The sequence below is a fragment of the Triturus cristatus genome, chromosome 7 (genome assembly GCF_964204655.1).
Source record: "Triturus cristatus chromosome 7, aTriCri1.1, whole genome shotgun sequence".
NCBI classification, from domain to species: domain Eukaryota; kingdom Metazoa; phylum Chordata; class Amphibia; order Caudata; family Salamandridae; genus Triturus; species Triturus cristatus.
In genome coordinates, this window is record NC_140590.1 from 152,716,047 (window position 1) to 152,743,225 (window position 27,179).

At 46.6% G+C, this 27,179-nt stretch overlaps 1 long non-coding RNA gene across 1 annotated transcript; it reads right to left on the reverse strand.

Annotated features, from left to right (window-relative positions):
• Window positions 1-1,006: 1,006 nt before the first annotated feature.
• On the reverse strand, window positions 1,007-27,103 carry LOC146809079 (uncharacterized). The gene is made up of 2 exons (XR_014965523.1): window positions 26,620-27,103; window positions 1,007-1,375 (listed from the first exon to the last, which is right to left on the reverse strand). It is a non-coding gene; the product is annotated as an uncharacterized LOC146809079 (long non-coding RNA).
• Between the last annotated feature and the right edge of the window lie 76 nt (window positions 27,104-27,179).

The following is a 27,179-nucleotide window of genomic DNA, read 5'->3' on the forward strand; positions in this document are numbered from 1 at the left end:
TGCGGTGCAGGTTACTGTGGTATGCACATAGGGTATTGTAAGATTCTGTGCACGATACAGTGCATGCAGGTTGGGAGGCTGTGGTGTGTGGGGCAGGATAGAGTGTGATGCGGGCCAGGATGCTGTGGGGTGCGGTGCAGGTTACTGTGGTATGCACAATAGGGTATTGGGAGATACTATGCACGATACAGTGCATGCAGGTTGGGAGGCTGTGGTGTGTGTGGCAGGATAGAGTGTGATGCGGGCTAGGATGCTGTGGGGTGCGGTGCAGGTTACTGTGGTATGCACAATAGGGTATTGTGAGATACTGTGCACGATACAGTGCATGCAGGTTGGGAGGCTGTGGTGTGTGGGGCAGGATAGAGTGTGATGCGGGCTAGGATGCTGTGGGGTGCGGTGCAGGTTGCTGTGGTATGAACGGTAGGGTATTGTGAGATACTGTGCAGGATACAGTGCATGCAGGTTGGGAAGCTGCGGTGTGTGGGGCAGGATACAATGTGATAGAAAAATGGATGCTGGTGGATATGTGGCAAGGCACTCAGTAGTAGGGATAGGCCACTCGCCTAGACACTGTGGGAGGCGAGGTGTGCGGCGGTGTGTTTTAGGGCAGGATTCCGAGTGCTGCGGATTAGGCAGCGCGCAGGAGGGACGGATAGTGAGAGGCAGGATTCTGTCTGGTATTCGGAAGGATACTGAGGGGCAGACTTACAAGCCCCTTGCGCCACTTTTGCGTCACTTTTAATATGGGAAAAGTGACGCAAAAGTGGCGCAAGGGGTTTGTAAATATGACCCTGAGTGAGGATGACTAGGTAGAGAATGATGGGGTGTGTGATAGCATAATGTGTGGTGCCGGCACACCTTCCCGCTTCACCAAGTCTGTGCCTTTGCACAGCATGCTCAGCTTTCACACACTGCTTGGGCTACACATACTATGAGCTAGTCATTTTAGAGCATTTAAACTAACATTCAGGCATCTTTGACAGAAAAACATACTACAGGACCTCGATGGGTTCTCCCTTTCTTTTAATCGGGCATTGCAAATAAAAACTGAGCATTCTCATCACGCAGAGCCGTGTCTTCCAGTCTTCCTTGAGATGGAATGTGCGATTTGAACCTTCTGCCGTGACGCCAGCTCCTAGCCTGATTTATAGTAGTAGTAGTAGTCATAATAACCACTGGTGGAGTAGCTGCTGCTGCTGCTGCTGCTGCTGCTGTAGGTAGATTTGATTATCACCGTGTAGTAAACCACAAGAACGATGATCCAAGTCAGGGTAATCACAATCCCAACGCCGAGCGCGATGTTGTTCAGGATGAAGGCGGTCCTCGAGTTCTCCCGGGCACCAGCCGCATCCCCAAGTTGGTTGCAGTTGTGGGTCTGTAGGGGGAGAGAAGAGCCTGTTCACCACCGCCATTAGAAACTGCAAACGTGTGGCATGAAGAGCAATAGAAAGACAAGCCACAGGTGATAATGTAAATATGAACACAATAATAATAGTAATAACAACAACATTAACAATAGCAATAACAACACCAACAATAATAATAATAGCAATAACAATAACAAGAATAAATATAACAATAATAATAATAATAATGACCATAATAACAATAAATTATAATAATAATGGTAATAATAATAATGACAATAACAATAATAATAACAATATTATTCGTATTATTGTTACTATTATCATTCTAGCTATATACAATGATAAAAATAACAATAATATTAATAATGAAGGTGATATTGTGAGGACATTGCGATATTCAGCGCTAAATAGAAGACACGCAAGTGACTCCGGGCTAATAATGGCTGGTATACAACTTCTGCTCCAACATTCCGACGATTGTTTTTCCGATTCTCTCTATTTATTTTAGAACAGCCCATCCTTAGTGAGCATAATATTATAATAGCATTATAACCCTTCGGCCTCTGGCCATTACTGTTCTTGAAGGTCCTCTCCCTTGTTTTAGCCCCTCACCTGTGTCTTGGGCCTATAAGGTGCCAATAGGGCCTTTAACAACTGTTATAGCCCTTGGCTGCAGGTTACAATGCTAAATTATTATGATTATTAATTGTTGCCGCCTTTTTTATCTGTAAAAAGTTTTTTAAAATCTAGAAAATGTGCCACGTCATGTGCTTGCTCATCCCTCCACTGGTAGTCCATGTGACCATTTACTTGAGATTCTTCTGTAACAATCTCTGTCCTAAGCTGCACACTCCATTTATTCCTGTGTTGTGGGATGTGGTGATTTTATTAATTGTATGGTTTATTTTTGAGCTTTTCGATGTTTGCTCTGTGGCTGGTGCATTTTATTTGTTTTTGGATTTCGGGGTAGAACCCCTTGAAATGTCTCTTCTGCCATAGTACCTCAAAATTAACACAAAGAGGTTCTGCTGCTAGGTTGAAGCAAAGAGGTCTTGTTTTTATTGCTATAGGTAGTTAGTGTTTGTACCAAGAATGCAAGTCCTCATCCCATGACATCCTATACTGTGTATTTTCTATTAAAAAAAATATGCAGTATTGGTATACTTGGTTCCCCAGTTGCTGTCTTTCCTGTGCAAGGCATTGTAAAAATGTGAACAACATTGAATGCTAATAGTACACGTGTGACGTGTTCTAGCTTTTTCCTGGCCCTAATATTTGGCAGAGAAATATATTAAGCAGTTGAAATGTGAGGCTGCAGCAAATAAAGACGTTTAATATTAGGTCTTCATTTCCATAAACCTTTATCTCCTGTGTTGCAACCAAGTTTTCCTTAACATTCCTCGAAATTGCCCAAACTTGGGTATTTCCATATATTGAGACTGTTAGAATCGGGGATCTCTGGTTAGCACAAGTAGGTACTTGGGGCAAGCAGGGACCCTCTCTTCCAGTCAGGGCAAGGGGTTACACTCTAACAATAACCCCCGCTCACCCTCTAGGTAGCTTGGTGCGAGCAGACAAGGCCTATCTCAGAGCAAACAGGTTAAGCATTTGTGACCACATACAGTAACTCAGGCGACCCACCACAAATGGACTCCACACTGGGATTATCAAAAAAAATAGTATTTTTTATATCAGGCTTAGCACAAGACCAATAACGATAAAGAAATGCCCACAGTACCATTAACAATAAGCAGTTCTTGATTCAAGCGTAATGTCACAGTTCTGTGCGGTTCGTTCCTCTTCGTACGGTTCGTACGGGGAAGAGAGATGCTTACGAACGGGTCTCACAACTCTGCAGACGCTCCGGTGCGAAGCGTACACCCTGCGGTGCGAAACAACACAGTACCTTGTCTTGGGGAGTTCGTCATGGACGATGCGGTGACAACAAGTGCATTGTACGTTGCGATGTCCTCCTGTTACGGTGCGAGCTACGGCTCGTTGGGGGCCTTAGTCGTGTTGCTCGAGGGGATGGTGCGTAGGTACGGTGCTCTTGCTGTTCGTTGCGGTGTACGAGCCGTACCTTGAGAGTGGAGCTTTTTCCGTAAGTGCGGTGAAGCAGGCAGTACGCTTCCATTGTGAGCGACTTACCCAGCCACTCTACGCGCCACAGCCTGCCCACAACAGGGGTAGGGGGGCACGCTTGAGCAGTACGGTTCGAAGAGGGGAAACCAAAGTGCGGCACGAAGTCCTTCCTTTACGGTGCGAGCTACGGCTCGTAGGGGGCCACAACGTCACGTTGTTCGGGCCGGACAGCTGGGCACAGACTTTCCAGTGTACGTGTCGATCGACGAGACGCACACTTCTCTTGGCTTTGGCGCTACGGTGGGAACGGCGGTTCTCAGCAGCGTTTCTCAAGGCGGTGAAGTCCACTGGTCCTGGGACTTCGTTCAGGGGGCAAGCTCAGTCACAAGGCCTTGGAGATCTTAAAGCACAAGTTGAAATAAAGATTCTTTGCAGTCTTTCTCCTCTCCTTCAGCAGCAAGGCAAACACTGCAGGCCAGTCCCCCATGTCAGGGACAGTACTCCTCCTTACAGCTTTCCCAGTTCCTTCTCCTCAGGCAGAGATTTGTCTTGTCAAGCAGGATCTAATTTCTTGGGAGCAGGGTCCCAATACTTAGAGGGCGATTCTTTTGTTCTTGCAGGCCAGGGGCCCTTTGCCTAGTTCGGTCCGGTTTCTGAGCACTTTGTTGACATGATGCAGGCTTCTGCTTTCAGTGTGCAGGGCAGAGACATCAGACGCTCCACAGGAGGTGGAGCCAGCATTGTGGTAGCAGAGCACAGCCCTATTCAGAGTCCAGGTGTACTCCTCCCACCCATCCTGGTGTAATCTTCCTATTCACCACCTGGCTACCCAGACTGTCTGCTGGATTCCCCAGCCCTGTCACTCACACAAACCAGACAGCAGATACACATCAGCGCAGAGGCGGGCGGAAATGGTTAGGCAAGCGAATGCCAACTTTCTAAAAGTGGCATTTGCAAACACAGAATATTAAAATAAACTTTGCTAAAAGATATATTTTATTATTCTGAGTCCAGGCATACTAAACTCGAATTTCTACCATGTTCCCTGGGTCTGTTAGGATCATAGAATGTAACAATTCTAACAGCCCATCCTGGCCTATGAGACCCGGTAGCCTTACAATAGTGAAAAACGAAAATGGCTGTCATTCACTATTAGGACATGCCACACACATCAGGGCTTGTCCTACCTTATGCTTACAATGCACCCTGCCCTTGGGCCTACCATAGGGGTGACTAACATGAAGTTAAGGGAAGGTTTAGGGACTGGCAAGTGGGTGCACTTGCCCAGTCAGCATGACAGTACCAGACTGCATGCATGTTCTGCAATGGCAGACCTTAGACACATTTTATCAGGCCGCTTCTGTGGGTGGCCCAACCAGTGCTGCAAGCCCACCAGCAGCATTTGTATTTACAAGCCCTGGGCACTCCTGGTGCACTTTACTGGGGTCTGACAGTAAACCAAATAAGCCAATCATGGAATCCAACCAACATATACATTGTATATAGGGAGCACTTGCACTGTGGCACTGGTTGGCAGTGGCACAGTGCTCTGAGCAGCTAACACCAGCAAAAACATGAGGCACAACGACAGAAAAGTGGAAGGGAGACTCACGCCAAGGTGCCAGACACAGCCAATTGACCATTTACTTGAACTCACATTCATTTCTTAGGTTAAATAATGCATAGTGCGCACCAGTTATCAAATAGTTCGATTTACATCAAGGTTATGGCATTCAATGCTCAACTAAGAGCCCTGGCCAGCCTTTAGCTTCTTTTATCATGTGTGTCAAGATCATCTATGGAAGGAGACTGTGTTCACTTACAGAAGCGAAATGTATTCTCAAAGATGCACTTTGATGTCAATTTCAGACTTTCTATTTTAGGATTTTAATATTAGACTGGAAGAGATTGTAGCACGCATTTACAATCATTTACAACTGTGTGGATTTGGCCAGATTCATTGGAGACCTATACACAGCAAGGGACTGCTATTTATCCCAAACACATGGATTGACTTGTAAGAGCATCAGGCGTCTCTGACGTTAAGGATCCCTTATCCTACGGTTATGTTGTATGAGGGTACTCCAAAGTACATCATATCCACATTAAAGGAGGGCTTTAAGGCTAATTAGATAAGATGCTTCCAATAAAATCCATGATAGATTCTCTCAGGAACCAAACAACCTAAAATGGCAAACCAAGCAGAAAAGCAAGCACGACACAACCTAAATTCAAATTAAAATACATTTTTACATGTTTTACGTTTAAATACCATGCAACCTACCATGTGGGCATCCAGACATGACAATTTGAAGGGGAACAACCTTTACAACGCAACTTTTACAACGCACTACACTTACAACGCAATTTTTACAACGCAACATCCACTACAACGCATTCCATTACATTGCATGACACTACAACGCATTTTTAAAAACTACCTTTACAACGCATTCCATTACATCGCATACTACCTTTACAACGCATACCATTACAACGCATAATATTACACTACACTATCCAACACTTACCCTACTGTTGCACCCCCTGGAGTTAGAATAGTAATTTTTACCCCTATACTATCCAACACTTACCCTACTGTTGCACCCCATGGAGTTAGAATAGTAAGTTTTACCCCTATACTATCCAACACTTACCCTACTGTTGCACCCCCTGGAGTTAGAATAGTAATTTTTACCCCTATACTATCCAACACTTACCCTACTGTTGCACCCCCTGGAGTTAGAATAGTAATTTTTACCCCTATACTATCCAACACTTACCCTACTGTTGCACCCCTTGGATTAAGAATAGTAATTTTTACCCCTATACTATCCAACACTTACCCTACTGTTGCACCCCCTGGAGTTAGAATAGTAATTTTTACCCCTATACTATCCAACACTTACCCTACTGTTGCACCCCCTGGAGTTAGAATAGTAATTTTTACCCCTATACTATCCAACACTTACCCTACTGTTGCACCCCCTGGAGTTAGAGTAGTAATTTTTACCCCTATACTATCCAACACTTACCCTACTGTTGCACCCCCTGGAGTTAGAATAGTAATTTTTACCCCTATACCATCCAATACTTACCTTAAATGCAATGTAATATTATGCGTTGTAATGGTATGCGTTGTAAAGGTAGTATGCAATGTAATGGAATGCGTTGTAAAGGTAGTTTTTAAAAATGCGTTGTAGTGTCATGCGATGTAATGGAATGCGTTGTAGAGGATGTTGCGTTGTAAAAATTGCGTTGTAAGTGCATGCGTTGTAAAAGTATGTGTTGTAACGTCATACATCCCAATTTGAAAGGAAGGTTTAGATGTGTCAAAAGGACTTGTTGTGCCCTGTTGCATTGCTGTTTTTACACTGCTTAAGTCAGGCCACGATGGTAGGCCTAAAGCCCTGTTTGCACTGACATGGTATTGGATGGCAGTATAGGTACTGCAGTCCACAAGTGGAATTAGACATCCAGGCCCAGGGTACACCCTGGACCACATAATTTTATAGGCACGTTAAATATGCCATTTAGGAATTTGCCAATTTAACCATGTTAAAAGGAGAATCACTGGCATTTCACTACTGGTTAGCAGGGGTAAAGTGCACAGAGTTCCACCGCCGGCAAAAACAGGTAGGGCAAAAATCTGCAGCTACACCACTCAAAAGATGGTCATTTCCTACACCATTGTCACACAATCACTCTACACACGAACTGTGTACATTCTTGTAGTCCTGCTCTTCAACGCAAAAGAGATAGTAAGTTTGCAGACATTAAGAATAAAAGTATAATCTGTAATCCAAAATTATATACTTCAAGAAGCAAAGATAATACTACATTCGGATTAATGCAAACCAGATTGAAAGAACGCTTTAGCTCAAAATGTGTAGAAACATGCAGAGATTCTTAGTTTTATTTATTATTGTGTTTAAACTTTTTATAGAGCTCATAACCCTGATACAGATCACCTGGTGCTGAAGCTTCATTCAGACAAAGGATGTACTGCTATTGAGAAGAGCCAGATCAGTAAATGCTAATTACACACATAAGAGCTAGGTTTTTACGGCTTTCCTAATGCTCTATTACTTACCGGTAATCTTCATTACTCCGGGTCTCGTTGTCCTCGTCCCATTCATTACTATATGGAGATAACCATCTCCCGACAGAAAAAAGACTAAAAGAATGCTGGGACACTAACCCCGCCCCTTCCACTGGGAGTACATAAGGAGGACTTACCCAGCATTCCCCCTGAACAACCAAGCCCACAACAGGAAGGCCGGCCATCTGGGAGGGAGGGAGGGAGGGAGGGACGTATGAATGGGACGAGGACAAGGTAATGAAGATTACCCCCAGGTCACTTATGTCCTCATCCCATTCATTACTATATGGAGTAATACTAAAGCAGAAAAGCCGGCCATACCAGACAAAACAGAAGCCAACCCAGGAAACCACACCAAGGCAGCTACCGACTGAAGCAAAAGGCAGAACCGGCGAAAACCCAAGGCAGAGCACCCAGACAAGAGGGAGCCCACCAAACCTGAAAGCACCCAACAAAACAACGGGAGAACAATCAGATTACCAGTCCGACAACCACCAAGGACAAGCCCACAGCAGGAACACCCCACAACCAATCAGAGAAGGGGAGAGCAAGGACACACAAGCCAACCATGGCAAGAACAAAACAGCGAGGAGGCCACCCAAAGCGAAAAGCCAAGGTCCACCAGGCCAGCAAGCCAGACCGGGCAACAGGAGCCAAACCCAGGCACAGAGAACCCACGACAGCCGAATGCAGGCCCCTGAAAGAAATGAAACACCCAGCAGACAAGGTGGCCCTAGAAACGCGAAGCCCCAACAAAAGACGACCAAAATGCCCCATGGAAAAAAAGGTGGAGAAGCCCACCAAGGGCAAACCAGAAGAGAAGGGAAGCAAAGACACTCCCCCAGAGAGACCAGAGAACAAGCCCCGGAACCTCCCAGAAGAGCATCAGGCCCCATGAAAAAAGGGCCAGCAGCAGCCTACATCCCAGCAGCACCAAGCCAAGAAGGCGAGACAGAGCCCACGGACAGGAAAAGAGGGAAAGCCAAGGCACCGGGGAAAGATGAACAAACACCCGGAAGCCAACCCACCAGGCCCCGAGAGCCAGAAGGAAGCAGACCCAGCAGGGCCCAGAAAACCATCAGGCCAAAACCGACCAGGAAACAAGGCCCCAAGAGAACCAGCACTGCCAGGGAGCCCGACCAGCAAGAACTGACAAGGGCAACCAACCAGGACAATGAGACCTTGGAAAACATAAAAGAAAAGGGAACAGGAGGAAGCACATGAACCGAAGAACACAGCCCCAGCAGAACACCCCAACTTCAAACCTGTGGAAACCGGAGCAGGAAGCCACAGCCCAAAGAAGGCACACCCTGATTACCAGAGAAGGAGAGAAATGGAACGGGCAAACAACCCAGAGAACCCAAGACCAGAGCAAAGGAACCCCAAGGGAGCCAACACCTGCCACAGACAAGCCCAACCAAATACAGGCCAGGCCCAGACATTCCCAAACAGCCCAAGCAGAAGGCAGAGGCAAAACACATAGGCCAGCAAAGACCAGGGCCAACAACCCCAAGAGGACCCGAAGGAGCGGGACAGACCCAAACATCACAGCAGGGAAACCCAAACCCACCAGGGGAGAGGAAACACAAAAACATCCCGACCACAGAAGCAACAGAAGCAAGGGCGGAAAGCACAAGCAAACCAAACCCCACAGCCCAGCATGACCCAAGGAAGGGCAGGAGCAGGGGACGAACCCCCAGGGTATAAAACGGCAACTGAGGACACAGTAATCAGGAAGCCAAGCCGAAGCCAAGCAACCCGCACGACCAGAAGGACCCGAAGGCCCAACCCACAATAGGGGGAAGGCCAAAGAAGGGAAGGCCCCAGCAGAGCACAGGCCAGAGAGCAAACAGCCACGGCGTCACCCTAACGGAAACCCAAGAGTAGGCAAGCAGGGAAACAGGAGCAGCCGACAGACCCCAAATAGACACCGACAGAGCCAAGAGGCCACAACTGCAGTCAGCAGGGAGGAAGGCCGAAGGCAACAGGCAACTACAAGGAGACACCGAAGATGGCCAAGCAGAAGCAGCCGCAAGCCAGCCGACCAGGAGGACCGAAAACACGGACCCCGGAACAACATGAGAAGAGGGAAATACCGAAGCACTACCCCGGCAAAAAGAACCACCAGAAAAGGCAGGGACAAGCACCCCCTTCCACAGTGAACTAAACCGGAGAATAACACCGCAGGCCAGAAAAGACCCAGCGGAGGGCAACAGAACCCGGGAACCATCCAGTGCACCAAAACATAGCCTACCAAGAAGCACCACAGATACCAGACAAAACCATAGGAAGCAGGGAGGAAAGACCGAAGGAGGAGGCACAGCCACCAGCCAAGAGGCCAAAAACAAGACACCCAAGACACCTCAGGGGAGCCAGAAGCCACCGAGGCACCAGAGCAGACGTGGCGCCCAGAACACCACGCAGCAGCGGGGACCAAAGACGACCGAACAGGGCACCCCAAGCACACCGGCAAGGGAGCAGACCCCGAAAGTAGGCCAGACCAGCACCACAGCGCCCACCAAGAACCAGCAGCCCGGGGAAGCAGAAAAAGAGGAACCAACCTCATCCCGAAAACGAAGCGGGCCACCCCACTCAGGAGAGAAGCCATCCACAGGGAGGAAAGGCCACAGGCAAAACCCCGGAAGCCAGGACCACAACATCGAGGCCCAGGACACAGCCAAGGAGCTCCAGCACCCAGCCCAAAGCAAGGTCCCGCAGACAACTAGGGCAAAACGCAGCACAAACAAGCGCGCCAGGAAGAACCACGCAGAAGCGTAGGCAAAGGCAACATGGAATGGAACCAAGAGAGCCATAACAGCAGAAGGACGACAGAGCGAACAACCAGGCACTGCAGCCACAGGCCCACACATAAGGAAAAGCAATGGGCAGAGACCCACCGAAACCACCAAGAGGCACCGGTGCCACGAACTCCAAGTACAGGCCAGGGCCGAGAATCCCCAAAGAAAAGGACTCCAAAGAGCCCCAGAACCAGAAAGTCCCAGGACAACCAACCGAGCACTGAATAAGAACACCGCCAGTGCAGAGTTACACGGACTCGCCCCCAAGTGCGCAGCACAAGCACAAACAACAAGTGTCAGTGCACATGAGTTTGAAAAGCACGCAAACACAGGCATGCACAGTCGGAAGCAGAGCAACCGAGCAGCGAAGAAAGTGCCGAACTCAGGGCAGCAGACATCACCCTGCCACTCCACCAGACAACCGAGAGGAACAGCACCAGGCACACGGAAATGCAACATGGCAGGAACGCCAGACATACGATCACCTAGCCAACCAGAAGCCGGAGAAAGCAAAGCGGCAGAAAACTAAGAACGCGCTGAGAAAAGAGGCCACACAGAGCAGCGCCTGCCAATTAGAGACACTGAAAACCACCATGAAACAGTCACCTCTCCCGAAGGCGGAGCGCACTGTAGGGAGGCAGTAGGAAATAGCCATTTCACAATTAAACAGATTTTCTGTGACACACGCCCAGTACGAGCAGTACAGAGTGACTTCAGACAGGTGAAATACAACCTACGTGACCCTGAATGGAACCACATCATACCAATATCAGGGTCTAAAACTCCATGCCCCGTCGGGCCCGAAATGGAGAAAAGCAGACACAAACAAACCGCTATGCGGGACTCACCCGGGGGGCTCCATACAGCAACAAAGCCCCCCCCTTCCACCTTCCACACAAAGCCGCCGTCAGCCCAAAGCAGCAAACGGTACCCCCACAAGGCTGAGGGGGGGGGACAGGAAGGCAGGGAAAAAAAGCTTGAAATCCACCCGGCCAAGCCACAGGAAGACGAGCCAGCAACCCGGAAGGACCCGGGAGGCCGGCACACCAGCCGCAAAGGGTCGTCAGGACTCTCCATGCAGGGAAGACAAGGAGCCGGCCGAAAACCAAGCCTCCCAGCAAGCCCAGCAGGTCGGGAGGCAAGGAACCAGATACCCCAACCACACAGCCTGGCAGCCGGATGGGGTATAACAGGAGAAGAAGCCACTCAAGTCCAGCAGGAGCAGCACCAGCATCCATATCCAGATTCTGTCGACAGACAGAAAAAAAGAACAGGGGGAATGCTGGGTAAGTCCTCCTTATGTACTCCCAGTGGAAGGGGCGGGGTTAGTGTCCCAGCATTCTTTTAGTCTTTTTTCTGTCAGGAGATGGTTATCTCCATATAGTAATGAATGGAACGAGGACATAAGGGACCTGAGGGTAATGTACAGTAGTTAAACTGCAGATCTTGAAGTGACTCGTAGCTTATTCCAAAGCTGAGCCACTCTGACCATGAAAGCTCGACCGCCGGGTCTTGTTTTCTGAAATTTTGCAACGCAGATAAGATTTGCAGTTGTTGAATGGAAATTCCTCCATGGGTCATATCTTTTCAATCTTCTTTGCAAGTGCAAAGGGCCCTTGCCCTGGAGCGCTTTAAAAACTATGCAAAGAGATTCAAAGGCTATCCTTTGTTTTATCGGAAGCTAATGGAGTTCCTTCAAAGCACTAGATGAAGAGGATATTCTTGGCTTGTTTATTTCCAATTTTGCAGCTGCTGCTTGAACTTGGTACAGTATGGTATTCCTGACAATAAAGCGTTGCAATAGTCGCACAATCAAAGTTTTAGCTTGGGAGTGCAGCAGCGACAGGATTTTCCTTAGACTTCGAAGAAGTCCAAAATTGATAGCAGTAACTTTGTTAACATGGCTCTCTATGGATAACTTATTGCCAAAGATGACCCCCAGATTGTGAACTGTCTCCGAGTCTCTTAGTTCGTCACCTTTTGTCAGTGGCCAGAAATTTGAAGAAAGTTTCATAGGAGCTCCATTAGTTGAACAACACAGATACTCAGTTTTGTCCCCATTGAATTTTCAAGGAATTTTTGTCAAGCCTGTTGACAATATCACCCACACGGTTGTGGAACGAGTGTAGAACATCAGACTTATAACTTTCTATAGACATAATCAGTTGTGTCATCAGCATAATTAACAAGCCTGATGTTATGGTATTTAATAAGAGTTATTAGAGCCTGCACTGAAAATGTTATCTCGATCCTTGTGGGGCTCCATGCTTGGCTACTTTAAAATCAGAGCAATACGGGAGTAGGGAAAACTGCTTCACAGCACTCACACAAATATGAACACAGCCAATTCAGTGCTGTATCACCTAATCCATTCATAGCTAATCTTGCCAGTAATGTTTTGTGATTGTCCGTGGCAAAAGTAACTGATAAGTCGAGTAATATTTGCAACTGACCCTCATCTGGAGTTCATCCAGTGCCACTAGCATTGCTGATTAAGTTCCATGTCCTGGTCTAAATCCAAACTGTTCTGCTTCTAGGAGTTTTTGGTCTTCCAGATGCATGGACAGTCTTTTGCTCACATTTCGCTGTAGGATTTTTACAGGAAAAAGTAGTAACGATATTGGCTGTAAATACTGAGAATCAGAGGACCTGCAGAGGGCTTTTTCAGTACGGGGGGGGTGACTATAGCCCTTTTCTATACCTGGGGGACATAGCCTAGTTCCAATGATTGGTTACATATCTGTAGTAGTGGGGAGATTAACTTATCAGCCATATCTTTCCTCACTCTGTGTGATAGAAGGCCCACGGGGGAACCAGAGGTAGTAGACTTTGCTATTGCTTTAAAACAGTCCTCAGATATTGGTTCAAAAGATTTTAGCCTATTAACATGGCTGTTTGGGATATCAAAAATATTGGAGGCATTCATCCCTGATAGAGCAAGCCTTGATATTTCATTTATCACATCTGATAGGCCAGCTGTAGGGGCATGGTCTGTCATCTGGTGAATATTTCCAATATCCTCTAGAATCATTTTAATCTTGTTCTCAAAAAATTCAGGTTTGCTTGTAAAGGTTTAACTACTTGCCTCATGCACTCCTGATTTGATAATTCACACATAATGTCAAATACTTTCTTTGCGCTGTTTGGTGCATCTAGAATTGCGTTTGCATAATGATTAGCTTTTGCTTCACAGACTTCTTTCAGACATCTTGCTGGTCTTCACAGGGGATCTAAACGGAGGAGCTTACCTGATTCCTACTTGGCGCCCAACCTCCACTCGGCGCACCCGCTTCGCGGGTGCCCCTTCGCCGTATCGAGGAGCGGACCACAATCCACGCTGGGAGGAGTCCGGAGGAGGGAAACCGGCATCAAGCGTGTGGCTGCAGCGGGGCTGCGAGCGTGCGGGGACTTCATTTCCCAGAAGTCCCTGCTAGACCGTCGACGAGCTTCCGGTCCGCTCTCCCTGCTGCCCCGCCCCCCGCCCTCCTGAGGTTTAAAAACACCTGTTTTTCGTGAATTTAGCGGGACATCTTGCTGGTCTTCACAGGGGATCTAAACGGAGGAGCTTACCTGATTCCTACTTGGCGCCCAACCTCCACTCGGCGCACCCGCTTCGCGGGTGCCCCTTCGCCGTATCGAGGAGCGGACCACAATCCACGCTGGGAGGAGTCCGGAGGAGGGAAACCGGCATCAAGCGTGTGGCTGCAGCGGGGCTGCGAGCGTGCGGGGACTTCATTTCCCAGAAGTCCCTGCTAGACCGTCGACGAGCTTCCGGTCCGCTCTCCCTGCTGCCCCGCCCCCCGCCCTCCTGAGGTTTAAAAACACCTGTTTTTCGTGAATTTAGCGGGACATCTTGCTGGTCTTCACAGGGGATCTAAACGGAGGAGCTTACCTGATTCCTACTTGGCGCCCAACCTCCACTCGGCGCACCCGCTTCGCGGGTGCCCCTTCGCCGTATCGAGGAGCGGACCACAATCCACGCTGGGAGGAGTCCGGAGGAGGGAAACCGGCATCAAGCGTGTGGCTGCAGCGGGGCTGCGAGCGTGCGGGGACTTCATTTCCCAGAAGTCCCTGCTAGACCGTCGACGAGCTTCCGGTCCGCTCTCCCTGCTGCCCCGCCCCCCGCCCTCCTGAGGCCTTAAAACAACATCCTACTCCCGCAGCGCGGGACGCAGCCCGGGCTAAGACCTGGCAAAGAGCGGGCCGTTTTAGGCCGTTAGAGGCCGGCAGAGACCGGACCGGGCCCCCTCTCTATCGTTGTCTTTGTCCCAAACCCCTCTTTTTTCTATATTGACAGTTAGTGGTTTTTAACTATCCCGCCCGCTATGGCCACTAGAGTATCTAGAAGTAAGGCTGCCCAACAGTGCTCCAGCACGCTGGATAAATTCTTTTGTAAGTCTAGTGCCGCGGCTAGTAAAGGTCGCATAGCATCAGACACTATCCCAGAGGTAAATGTTGAAAATGTGTCCGTCTCAATGGTCCCCTCGGACTCTTCATCCATTGATATCAGCACTCCAACACCATTTGACGCCACTCACTTATCTCTCATGGATAGCATCGACCAGACAATAGAGACCGTCCTCCAACAACTGAGGACCCCGTCAAACCTTTTGAGGGATAGCGAGTCTCTGTGCCCCTCGGGGGTGGTGGAGACCACTCCGCATACTATTTGTGCAGAAACATCCAAAGTACAGGTTGAAGGGCAGGTTGTAGCGCCAACAGATCCCGTAGGCAGGAGAGTCTACCACCCTTCGAAAAGGAAAAGGATAAGGAAATTAAGAGGGGCAAAAAGGGCCAAAGTGGATAAAATCAACCCATCACTAGTTGCTAGTTCTGGCGTCCTAGCTTCTCCCGTAGATAGTTCCCCGGGAATCGGTTTTGATCATTTAGATTCGCCATTAGCAACAGTGGTACCTGGGTCTTCTGGCCCGTTTGTATTTGGTGGAAATTCTCTAAATACAGCCGAAGCTCTGATTGGCTCTTTTAGGGATATCCTTAGGAGCCTGTTGGAGCCTCTGACCGTCAAATTGGATTCTATAGCTGCTAGACTTAAGGCTATGGAAGAGGCACAGAATAGGAATAGTCCTAGTAGGGGGTTGGGTCCAGGTGCACTGACGGCTCCCCAGGATCCTGCTGGGCTCAGAGCGCCTTCTGCTGGAACAAGTACACAGGTCCCGGCAGGGGTTCAAGATAGTGGTATAGGTAGCCATTCTCCCCCATTGCCCCCCTTACAAATACTTAGGCCCCCTGTCCCGGTACCTAGAAGATCTAAACAACCAACATCACCACTCCCAATGAGCGGGGGGCGAGCCAACGATGAATTCACTGATCGCCCCATGAGTCCTAACAGTAGGCGTAGGGTGGTTAATTTGCCCCCGGAGGCTGTGCCCTACACAGCGATTATGGTAGGAGTCCCTGAGCTCACTAGTGATTTCAGAGAGCCACAGGACTCACTTCGTAATAAAGTAATTAGTTGGCTTAATACTAATAGGCCCCTCCCTCCTAATATAAAAGGTGATGTGTTGATGGTTAGAAGGATCCCATGGATTGGAATCACTCCCAAAAATAGGGTAGGGGACTGTATCATAATCAGTTTTAAAAGCCCACTAGTTGCCCCTTATATTTGCAACTGGCTGGTAAGGCCGGACAAATCCAACATAGATGTAGTGTCTCTCTCGCAATTCTATCCAAATGCTTCCAACTTAGGAGTGGGGAGGGAACAGAGTTGGACTAGAGTGGGCTTTGCAGTAGATGGTTCACGGTACAGACCCAAGTACAATCCATTGCCTGCCCATGGTAATTTTGTCCATCAGAACAGATTTTCCTGTCTGGAACTGGTAGATTGACCAATAAGGGGGGCCATTCCGCAAGGTCAGATAAATTCTGCCTATGGCTCTATACTTAGGGGGGAAGGTACATCTGTTCCCACTTACAAAAAAAGGTCCCTGACCCCTGTAAAAGCCGAAGGGCCCATACTGGGAAGCACTCAAGTCTTTAACGAGGATCCACCAAATGCATTAATTGTTCCTGCAATGCAGTTGGTGGAGCTTGTTGAATTACCCACTCGGTCGCCCATCACCTCTGGCCTGGGTGATTTGGGCGACTCTGCATATGACATCCCGTCTGCACCAAGTGAGGTTGGTCCCAAACCCCAAGGTCCTGGTATGACTATCCTGTCCTGGAATGTAGCTGGCATCTCTAACAAGGTGGATACCCCAGAGTGGGAAACTTTGGTTAGTAAGTGTGATTTACTCCTTTTTCAAGAGACTTGGGCCAGGGCACCACTGGCCAGGAGGGGATACGACATCTTTGAAATCTCAGCAAAATCGAATGGGAGAGGGAGACCTTCGGGAGGTTTGGCAATCTGGGTAGCAAGCCATATTGGGTGTCAGGCAGTTGGTATGGACACACTCTCACCGGACATTCAGTGTGTGCTCCTCAGATGGCCCGACAAAAGTACGTGGGCTATTGTTAATGTATACTCTCGACCAGTCGCTGTGGGTAAAGAATCCCCCACCCTAGCTGACCTCTCATCCTTTTTAGGGCAATTGACGGGGAACTTGAAAATAGTGATGGGAGGAGATTTTAACTGCCACTTTGAACCCCTGGAGGGCCTAATGGAGGGTGTTTTTAGTGCCGAGGATGACCATTGGGGAGTCCCTCCCTCTTCATCACCTCACCCTAAAGCTTGGTCCCCGTTGGCAGTACAACTTACCTCTCTCACCTTGAATTTCGCCTTGAGGGCGTGCAATGGGCGCACTCCTTCTGACACCCCTTCGGTCTGTACTTTTAATAAAAAGAACCATGAGTCAAGGCTGGACTACATTTTTATAGATATTTCCCTGTGGCCCAAAGTTATAGATTTTAGAGTGATCTCGAGGTTAGACAGTGACCACAATGCCCTTTCCCTGATGATCCAGCACCCAGCCCCTGTCTTAGGGACACCAACTACCGGTTTTCTAGCCGACCAGGGAGATATATTACTCACTACAAGCAGGCGCCGAGTGAAATGGGGGAAACTACTTGAGAAAGAAGAAGCATTAAAAAACCTCTATGGCATAGCACTCCCTAGGTTCCAGGAGGTGGATGCCCTTATCAGCCAATCTAGACCCTCAGATTACAATGAGAGACTCTCTGGTATTCATCTGGCCTTAGTAAAGGACCTTGCAGATGTCTTCAATCCGGCCCTGCCTACTAGAAGGAAAAAGACTCGTGCTCCGACTTGGTACACTTCCACTTGCAGGAAAACTAAGTCTGAGCTTCTTTCTGCAATCAAAGAGGGTAGTGATAAGGTGAAGATAGCTGCCCTTAGGAGGGGGTATAAGGTAGCACTGGCCAATGCAAGGGCTGAGTGGGATTGGAACCACTGGCATGACCTGACCGGAGCCCTGAAATCCAAAGATTTTAGAAAATTTTGGGCTCTGGTAAACAATGGAACAGGGGATCTGCTGTCTGCAGTAGAACCCAACATTGCCCCCTCTGTTTGGGAGGCTCATTTTGGGTTGTTATACCAAGATTCCACTCTCTGGCCGGAAGGGATGGTGTTGGAGTCCCCCTGCCTGCAAGAGATTGCCCTGGAATTTTCTCTGGGGGAGGTGAAGCTGGCACTGGAGGGCTTAGCTCTGGGGAAGGCACCGGGGCTGGACAAGCTACCAGGTGATTTGTTTAGATATCACCCGGATATTTGGGCCCCGTACTTTCTTGTCCTTTTTAATGCCATTTTGGGAGGTATGGCGATCCCCTCCTCTTGGTTAGGGGCTGAAATAGTTCCGATCTACAAGAAAGGGTCCCCTCTGAGCCCTGCAAACTATAGGCCTATCAGCTTGATAGATGTTCCCCAAAAGCTTTTTGCGCGTCTTATCTTGAATCATCTATTAGACTGGGTGGAGGAAAATGACATCTTGAGTCCCCTTCAGGCTGGCTTCAGGAGAAACACATCGACCATGGACCAGATCTTCCGCCTAGTTCTCCTCTACTGGAAGACGGTGAGGATTGAGGGCGGGAGACTGTACATGGTCTTTGTGGATCTGAGGTCAGCCTTTGACCTAGTCCCGCGCAGGAAACTCTGGGAGGTATTGGAAAAGCTAGGAATTCCCTCCCAGCTACTTAACATCCTGGCCCGCCTGCACGAGAACAACTATGCGCAAGTCAGGTGTGGGAGGGATGGCAGACTTTCATCCAGGTTCCCTGTGCGCCGAGGTGTGAGGCAGGGTTGTGTCCTGGCACCGACCCTGTTTTGTCTATTCATTAACAATGTCATATCACACCTGGAAAATGTCAAGGATAATGACGCCCCCTATTTGGCAGGTAGGAGGGTTCCGGCAATCATGTTTGCCGATGACACCCTCCTCCTCTCAAAATCTCCAATGGGGATTCAGAGGATCCTGGATGGGTTTGGTCTATTCTGTAGTGAGCATGGATTGGAGGTGAATACAGAAAAGACCAAGTTTATGATCTTTAACCCACCAACTAAAACTAGGCCCAATCCTACCCTGGGGACCGCGAGCATTGAGAGGGTGTCTACCTTCATATATCTGGGGGTCACACTGCAGGAAAACTTGGCATGGGATCGGCAGATAGTACGTTCCAAGGCCAAATTATCCCAACTCTCGGGTGCAATCCTGAAAGTGGCCAATACTTCTTCTTTCAAGCCCATAAGCCCGGCCCTTGAAACCTACAAGACCCAGGCCAAGGCTGCGGCCATGTATGGCAGTGAGCTATGGGGACATAAAACGGTGAAGGGCTTATCAACAGTGGAAAACAGTTTTTTGAGGCGCCTTTTAGCCCTTCCAAGTGCCACGCCACTCCAGCCTCTGAGAATGGACATGGGCCTCCCCCCTATTGCAGAGGAGCTTGTGTCAAAGCCAGTGAAGTTCTGGCACAGGCTCTGGTCTACGGACGAACTTCATCACTATAGGGAGGACCTTACCCATGTCATGAGCTTAAATTCAAGTGGCAAAATCCCCTGGCTCACCTTTGTGGAAAACGAACTGTCTGCCCTTAATCTTCGTCATCTGTGGGAGGACCCTGCACGAGGTTGCCGTGCAATCTCGCGCAAGGCTCTGGCTCTAATTTATAAAGACAGGTCCCTCGCACACTTGACGGCTGCTCAAAATAGTGGTACCCTAACCCTGCAATTTTTAGAATCCAAAAATTCTTATGCTTTTGAACCTTTTATGGATTTTATCTTTCCTATCCTGGCAAGGAAATTGTATGTTCAATGGAGGTATAGCACACTACCTATTAATTCATACACCTCGAAGTGGACTAATGGGGGCGACAAAATATGCCCCTGCTGTAACAACTATGTGGAAGATGACCCCCATATCTTGTTTGTGTGCCCTGCATACCAAAGGCCTAGGAAATATTGGATAGCGCCACTCTGTAAGAACCTGGGGTTCAGAGAGTATGCACAAGCATATAGGATCTTGAAAACTAGCACCCTGGACCACATTGTGTTTGCTGTTTCCAAATTTCTTATGGCTATATGGTTGATCAGAAGGAAAAAATTGTCTGAAGCTCCTTGAACCTTTTAAAGAACCTTCTAAATGCGATTTTAACTTATTCCTTGCTGGGACAGTCGTTTATATTCAAATGTATTTTATTAATGTTTTATTGTCTGTATTCTTTTTACTGCATCTTTTATGGTCTATATGACCGAAATAAAGAATTTTTGGAATTGGAATTGGAATATATTTACCTAATGCGATCTTTAATCGTTGTTTGTTCTATGCCAAGTTTTAATATTCTTAATGGGTATTTTTGTATCTAGCGTCCCCTGAAATGATTTTCTCTTAGGCTTCATAGTTGTCCTCAACTGTCCATGTAGAATCAAATGATAAAGTAAAATCAAATATCTTACTAAGTATTGGCCTGTTTAATTTGTGTAAGGCTCTACCTTGTCTCATACTGGCTGATTCCAAATTCTAAGTATTTACTTCCTTTCTCTTGATGTGGAAAGCTACTAAAATGTTGTTGGTCCAACACATGGGTATAATGTCTTCAATTACAATTAACTCTTCTAGTGGGAAAATAAGGTCCAAGGCTTGTCCATCTTGGAATTGTCATAGCCCCAAGATTTCACAGGAACCTTGCAGTTCCTTAAAGGAGAGTGATAAATTCCCCTCTGCCCACATAGGGAAATCTCCCAGGATTAAAACATTTGAGTGTGAAAGGGCCGTATTCGAAATAATTTCTATAAGTGATTAAAGATTAGGGATTGTTGGACCCGGTGGTCAGAGCAAAGAATTTCTGAAAAAATCCAGCAACCTGATTTTAGTGTAAAGCCCATTAATTCGGGACTTGCCAGTTCATCTATAGCTAGGAAGTTGCAATTCCATCTCTCTTTAAAAATTATTCCCACTTATCCTCTTTTTTTATTTTCTTGGGGCTTGTGCTGGATTTTGAAACTCAGTGAACACACCATGCTAAAATCTATGGCCGAGTCTTGTGAGGTCCATGTTTCCATATAAAGATTGCATCTCAATTATTAGTCTCTATCATCAAATTAATCTCTAGGAAATTACCTCTCATTAATGAGACCACATCTCATTGTATCAGATGATTCCCTAACAATGACCGAGGGGGGTCTTCCCTTGTCCCGGTGGTGGTTTCCATTAAAGTAGTAATTGATCTTTCGTGTAGCATATTCTAACATTTGTGCTACCAGTAGATGACGCTTGTGCCTCAGTATGGCAATCAGCAGCATGGCTGGCACGGTGTGTGGTTGGTGCGAGACTGGGCGCAGACAAGCATGCCTTTGGTATGCCTTGGTGTGCACATCAGAGTCCTCATCAAATAGCCCATTACCTTAAGAGACTAGACCGAAAACTAAAATGGTGGTCAATGATGTCTCTATTAATATGACTGTCTGGGAATGCCCCAACACAGTTCAGATTTACTTAAGACAGTACAAAAATAAGAAGCACTCTAAAAAAACTTAAAAGATCAGTTCCCCCTACTTTGAGAAACGTGGGGGGGGATGATAGCTTTAAAAAAAAATACACATGTTGATTTTTACTCCTTTCTGCTTTTTCTATGTGTGCTGCATTCTTCAGCACACATGAAAAGAGCTAAATGCCATTAATGATTGTGTTTTTAGCAGGAAGGTATTCCTTCCTACACAAAAGCAATCATTAAGTAATGGCGACTTGCTACTTCTACCTGCAATGCAGGCACTCTTGCACTATGGCGAAAGGTGTCTGTGTTGGGGCTAGGCAGCTATTGTTAGCGCCAGCACGAGGGAAGACACAGCGGTGCAACATATTCTTGTAAGTGCGCCACATCCCTGCGTTAAATGATACTACGCAAGGCTGCAAAATTTTCCGCAGCGCTGCGTCTGAAGTTTATGTATTAACACTGTCTGAAGTTTATGCATTAACGCTGATGAATATAAAGGTATGCGCTTGACACAGCATTAACTGTAAACGCAGGCTCTCAGATCTACTCTGAGCCAGCGCAACTCCTCATGATGCAGAGTCCTGGGGTCTCATTTACAGTGATTTGGTGTAAGGCAGCGCCCAAGCCTTTTTGCTTCGCTGCCCTATGCCAAATCGAAAGGGCAGAATGCACGGTATTTACGAAATACAGTATATTCATGTCCTTTCAGCCAGTGCACGCACACAATTTGGTGCCTGGCACCAATGCAGGCACCCTTGCACCATGGTACAAGGGTGTCTGCATTGTTGGCAGGATTGTTTTTGTGCAGCATGGGACATGTGGCAAGGGGACACATGTACGTACCTTTTTTCAGGTTGCAAATTTGACCAATTCACTGAATCTGGCTGTCTGCAACTAGAAGAATGTGTTTTACTATGTGCCAAACCCTATTTTGCGATTCAGTAAACTATTACTGAATTGCAAAATGGGTTAGCGATTTGATTTTAGGAAGGGGCGTGTTAAGGGTGTCCCTGCCTAATAGCGACTCACAGTGGTATGTACGAATGTTTTGCGACTTAAAAGTGGTTGCAAAACATTCAGTTTTTACCTCTAAATACAATTTAGTGGTAACCCATTCTCAAATGGGAACGGGTCCCCAAGGACTCCTTCCCATGTGTGATAATATACGAAAATATTTTTTAAGAGCAGGCAGTGGTTGCATGGACAACTGCCTACCCTTAAAAAATGAAAGTGAAAAATGTCATTTTTCTTTTTGAAATGTATCCCGTTTTCCTTTGAAGAACACTGGCTATATTTAAAAAATGGGAAAAAAAAACTAACATGGTCGCCTTCTGCCCCCAGCGGGACCCCATCCCTGTGTTTTTAGCAATTCCTATTGGGTCACAAATTGTGACCTACCTCATGAATATATTAATGAGGTAGGTCTTTTGCGACCCGATCAGGAATCGCAAAACGTGTCACAGGCACATTAGTGCATATGTGTTTGCAATTTCCCAGTAGCGAATTGCAAAAAATCACTGTTTGCAACTCGCAAAATGAAACCTAAGTATATGTGGCCCAGGGTTATCTAATATATGGCAGAAACCTCAAACTATGAGCTACATTCTCTGGAAATCAACCTGACATTCCTGATCTCACTTTAAGCTTCTAAGTACTTGACCTTGAAAGATTTCATGCAGATGGATTAGACTTCACCAATTTCTTGGCACATGAAATTATATTTGTGCCCTCATTTGGCTTAGCCAGACCTTTATGGATCTGCACGAAATGTAACATACCATCAGAAATCTGCCTAATTTCATGTGGATCCATTAAATGCAGGTAGTTATTGCCCTTTTGATGGATCTGCGTGATTTAAAAAAAGAAAGTGTAATCTTAAAGTGCCAAGCGTTTTCCTAATTTTATGTAAATTTGTCAGAAGATTCTAAAAATGCAGCCAAGTCAATAATACATGCTTTCAAGAGTCAAGATAGCTCTGCATTAAGTATTCCATGCCTGGCTGACACATTATTCAAATACAAATATTTTGCAGACTCCTGAATAGATTTACGCCAAATCAAGCAAAGTAAAGGCACTCCAACAAGTAAAGCTTTACTTGTATGCTATAAGTTGCTGTAAGTCACTTCAGAGGTTTTTGCTACAGGAGAGAGCACATTTTTACTATGAGAGCTAAAATAGGAAATACGAAAATCAGTTGATACAATGACAGTTGATTAATGACCCGGTCTGGAGCTTCCAGGTCATGGCAAAAATGTGAAGTGGCCTGTGAAACTCAGTGGGGGGCAGTCTCAGCGGTTGACCTTGCTAGATGTAATTTATAATTTTATCGACCACTAAGCTTAGTTTGTGTAGCAAACCGTAGTGCAGAAGCATACTCAGAAAGGAACTATATCTTGGGGTAACCACCAGTTTAGTGGCACTGCAGCCAACCCTACGCTGTGCATGGCCTTTGAGTTGGCTTTACCTATGCACCATAGTGCAGGGGAAGATTGATTCTGTGCAGGAAGGTGTCCTTCTTTAAATGGCATTTTGTAACTTCTATGTGTGCTGCTTAATGCAGCACACATGAAAGTTACAAAACGTCATTTTTTAAAGACTGTTTCTGTGCAGGAATGGACACCGACCACCACATAAACAATCAATGGCATTTTGCTGTTTCCATGTGTTTTGCACAACGCAGCACAAACGGAAACAGCAAAAACTAGGAGAAATTAAACATTTCTCCGTGTTGCGCCCTGTTGAGACCAAGTTTTCCCTGTTGTTAATTTTGTCGCTGCCCCATATTTAGGCCACCCTTGTAAATATGGGGCAGCATCAAATTCAATGGGTGTTGCAGTGAAACGCCGACGGCAACACCCATTGCCGTCCCCTTTCACTCTAAGTATAGTGTGAAAGGAGGCTTTATGTACAAGGCAGCGTTAACCCACATTAAGCAGCTTAACGCTGCCTTGTAAATAAGGCGTAGCCCTTATCGCCACAGCAACGTCGTGAAAAGGGACATTGTGGTGGCAATAGGGGCTTGTAGTAATGCCCTTTAGTTCTGCATTAAGTTTACAAACATAAACCCTAATGGCTTTGCCAATGCTTGTTCTTTGTGAAACAGACAAGCTGGTATGAAAGCAGTTAAGCTGCAATGAAATGGTTCCCTTGTATGAAAGGATTTTGCTGCACCGTATGTCTCGCTACTCCAGGCAACAGTTATAGGACAGGTTCTGTGTCAGAAAGCCTCAACTTTAACACTGCATCATACTCAGATGAAAATCTTTTTCATGCATATCAGTAATATTTGTATTCAGTCCAGTGCACTTGAACTGATATTCCATTTTCAAATGCACCTGTGCAATCTTGTCTACAAATCAGTTGTATCTAATTTAATACCTCTGTACTCTTTTACGTGACTCCTAAGTGGACCCCTTGTAGTGGTGATTCCATTAGTTATAGGCACCCTTATAGTGCACAGTAGTGGGCATATTGAGACCTGGAAGTTTGTTTTTACCAATATGATTGTGGGCTTAAAATCCCCAGCATACTAAGTAAGAAAAATAAGCCACGACGGGCTGAAGGTGTTACATGATATATTGATAGATTGGAACGGAAGAAAACATGTAGCATTACACCATTGCAAGCCACTGAAATCAGATTCAGAGATAATACCACACGATAGAAAAAGCATTAGCAAAGCTAACCGGTCTGGTCTATGAAAGAGCTATTACCTTTACTAATTTGTTTTGCCATGTTTTACACCAGCGTGGCTGCTGTTCAGCATGCCTAAATGCTAGCGGCATAAAATAGAGTGCCTGAAGTGTCATAGATTGGAGTGGAGTGTCGTAGAGGGGGGTGGAATGTTGTGGAGTGACGTAGAGAAGAGTGGAGTGGAGACGAGTTGAGTGGAATGGAGTGGAGTAGAGTGTTGTAAATTGGTGTGGCATAGAGTCGCATACAGTCGAGTGGTGTTGCGTGAAGGAGTGGAATAAAGTGGGGTAATATGTTGTAAAGTAGAGTAGAGTGGAACAGCAAAGAATGGAGTAAAGTTGTGTAGAGTGACTTGTTCAGAGTGGATTAGGGTGGAGAGGCATAGAGTGGAGTAGAGTGGCCTAAAGTCAAGTGGCATAGAGTGTCTTAGAGTGGCATAAAATAGAGTAGAGTGTTATAAAGTGGAGTGTCGTAGAGCAAAGTAGAGCAGAGTGGCATAGAGTAGAGTGGCATAGGATGGAGAGGCGTAGAGTGGGGTGTCATAGAGTGGTATAACGTAGAGTAATGTGTCGTAGAGTGTCATGCAATAGAGTGGCTTAGCGTAGAGTGGAGTAAAGTGTCATAAAGTGTAGTGGCATAGAGGTGAGTATAGTGGCATGGACTATCATACAGTGAAGTGTCATGGGGTGTCGTAGAGTGGAGTGTCATAGAGTGGATTGTCATGGCCTAGAGTGAAGTGGTATAGAGTGTTGTCGAGTGGATTGTCATAGAATGGAATGTCGTGGAGTTAAGTTGAGTGTCACAGAGTGGAGTAGCGTGTTTTTGAGTGGAGTTGTGTAGTGTGGTACCTCACTGCCATTACAAACAACACATTTTCAATTGAAATGACTATTACATTTGCACATACAGTCTTGATGATAAAACTATACAGTGCACAAATGAAAATTTGTGGAAATGGCATCACCTAGTGTATGCTTCATTTGTGCTTTCCTAATTCTGATTTATTTTGAAATATTTGTCCATTAATTTACAGACATTTCGATTTCTTTGCATGCTAGAACAAAGACTTTCTTTTCCTGTACCCAGCAAGATTTTCAAATAAATCCTCTCACATTGAAGTAAGAGAAAGAGAAGTAAACACCAAGCTTCCTCGGTAGACAGAGCCTGACGTTTTACCTCTGTCTTTGAGTGCACAGCAAATGTGACAAGAAAAGTAGACAATGTATAGGCTTGTTTATAGAAAGCAAGCACTAGTGGAAGAATGCAGTAAACAGTCTATGCTCTATGGGATGGACTAACTTAAGCTGGACAGCCTGAAAGAAAAAGAACCAGAAAATAGAAAGCAAGCAAATGTGAGTTACCGATTATTAAGTCAATGGTAAACAATGAGTAGATTGTATTCCCCAGGAAGCCTGTCTGTGCTGCGCTGTCTTTTAGTCATTGACCAAAACACTGAATCTATGTTAGTAGTATCTTAATTGGCCATTTTCACATTATAGGAATAACATGGCTCCTGTATGGAAGACCACAATGCCATCTGCCTATAATAGTAGGTGACCTATACGTAAGGTGCGGGGGAGGCCGGTGGGGAGATTCTTTCATGATGATTCATCCTTCAAAGAAACAGCTTCTCTAAAGACCCAGAGAGTGGCCAGGCCAAGCCCAATAAGGTTACCTTGCAGGAGAAGATGAGAGCAGCAAGCCCCAAAGGGAAGCAGCACCAAATCATGTTGAAGATGGAGTAGCCCACATAGCTTGACACGTAGTTAGGCAGAGACATTGTCACCACGGTTGGCTGTGTGGTCACCACAGGCACAGCCTCCTGAACGAACACCGTATTGTTTTGTGGGTATTGATAGTTTGGATAACCAGGACCCGTATTCACAATAGGTGGCTGCTGCGCTTGCATCTTTGGAGGATTGGGGCTGTAGGCTGGAGGGTTGTATGCTGGCAGATCCTGGCGGTTTCCTGTTGGGTACATTCTTCTGATCTGTATCTCTTTTCTTCTTATCCTAAGTTAATGTATAGATCTCTTGTCTGAAATTTTGCCACAAAGTCCTCTCTTCTTTTTCTCCAGTTTTCTATGTAGCCAGTTTTGAGCGTAGTCGGATAACTGGCTTCTAGCACTGCTTCACGTCCCACACATTCTGTCTGTTTGCCTTGCCTAGAAGTCTGTCCAACAGAAACAAAAGGAAGTATTCTGTTTTCTGTGTTCACAACGGTTGCCTGTGGTGC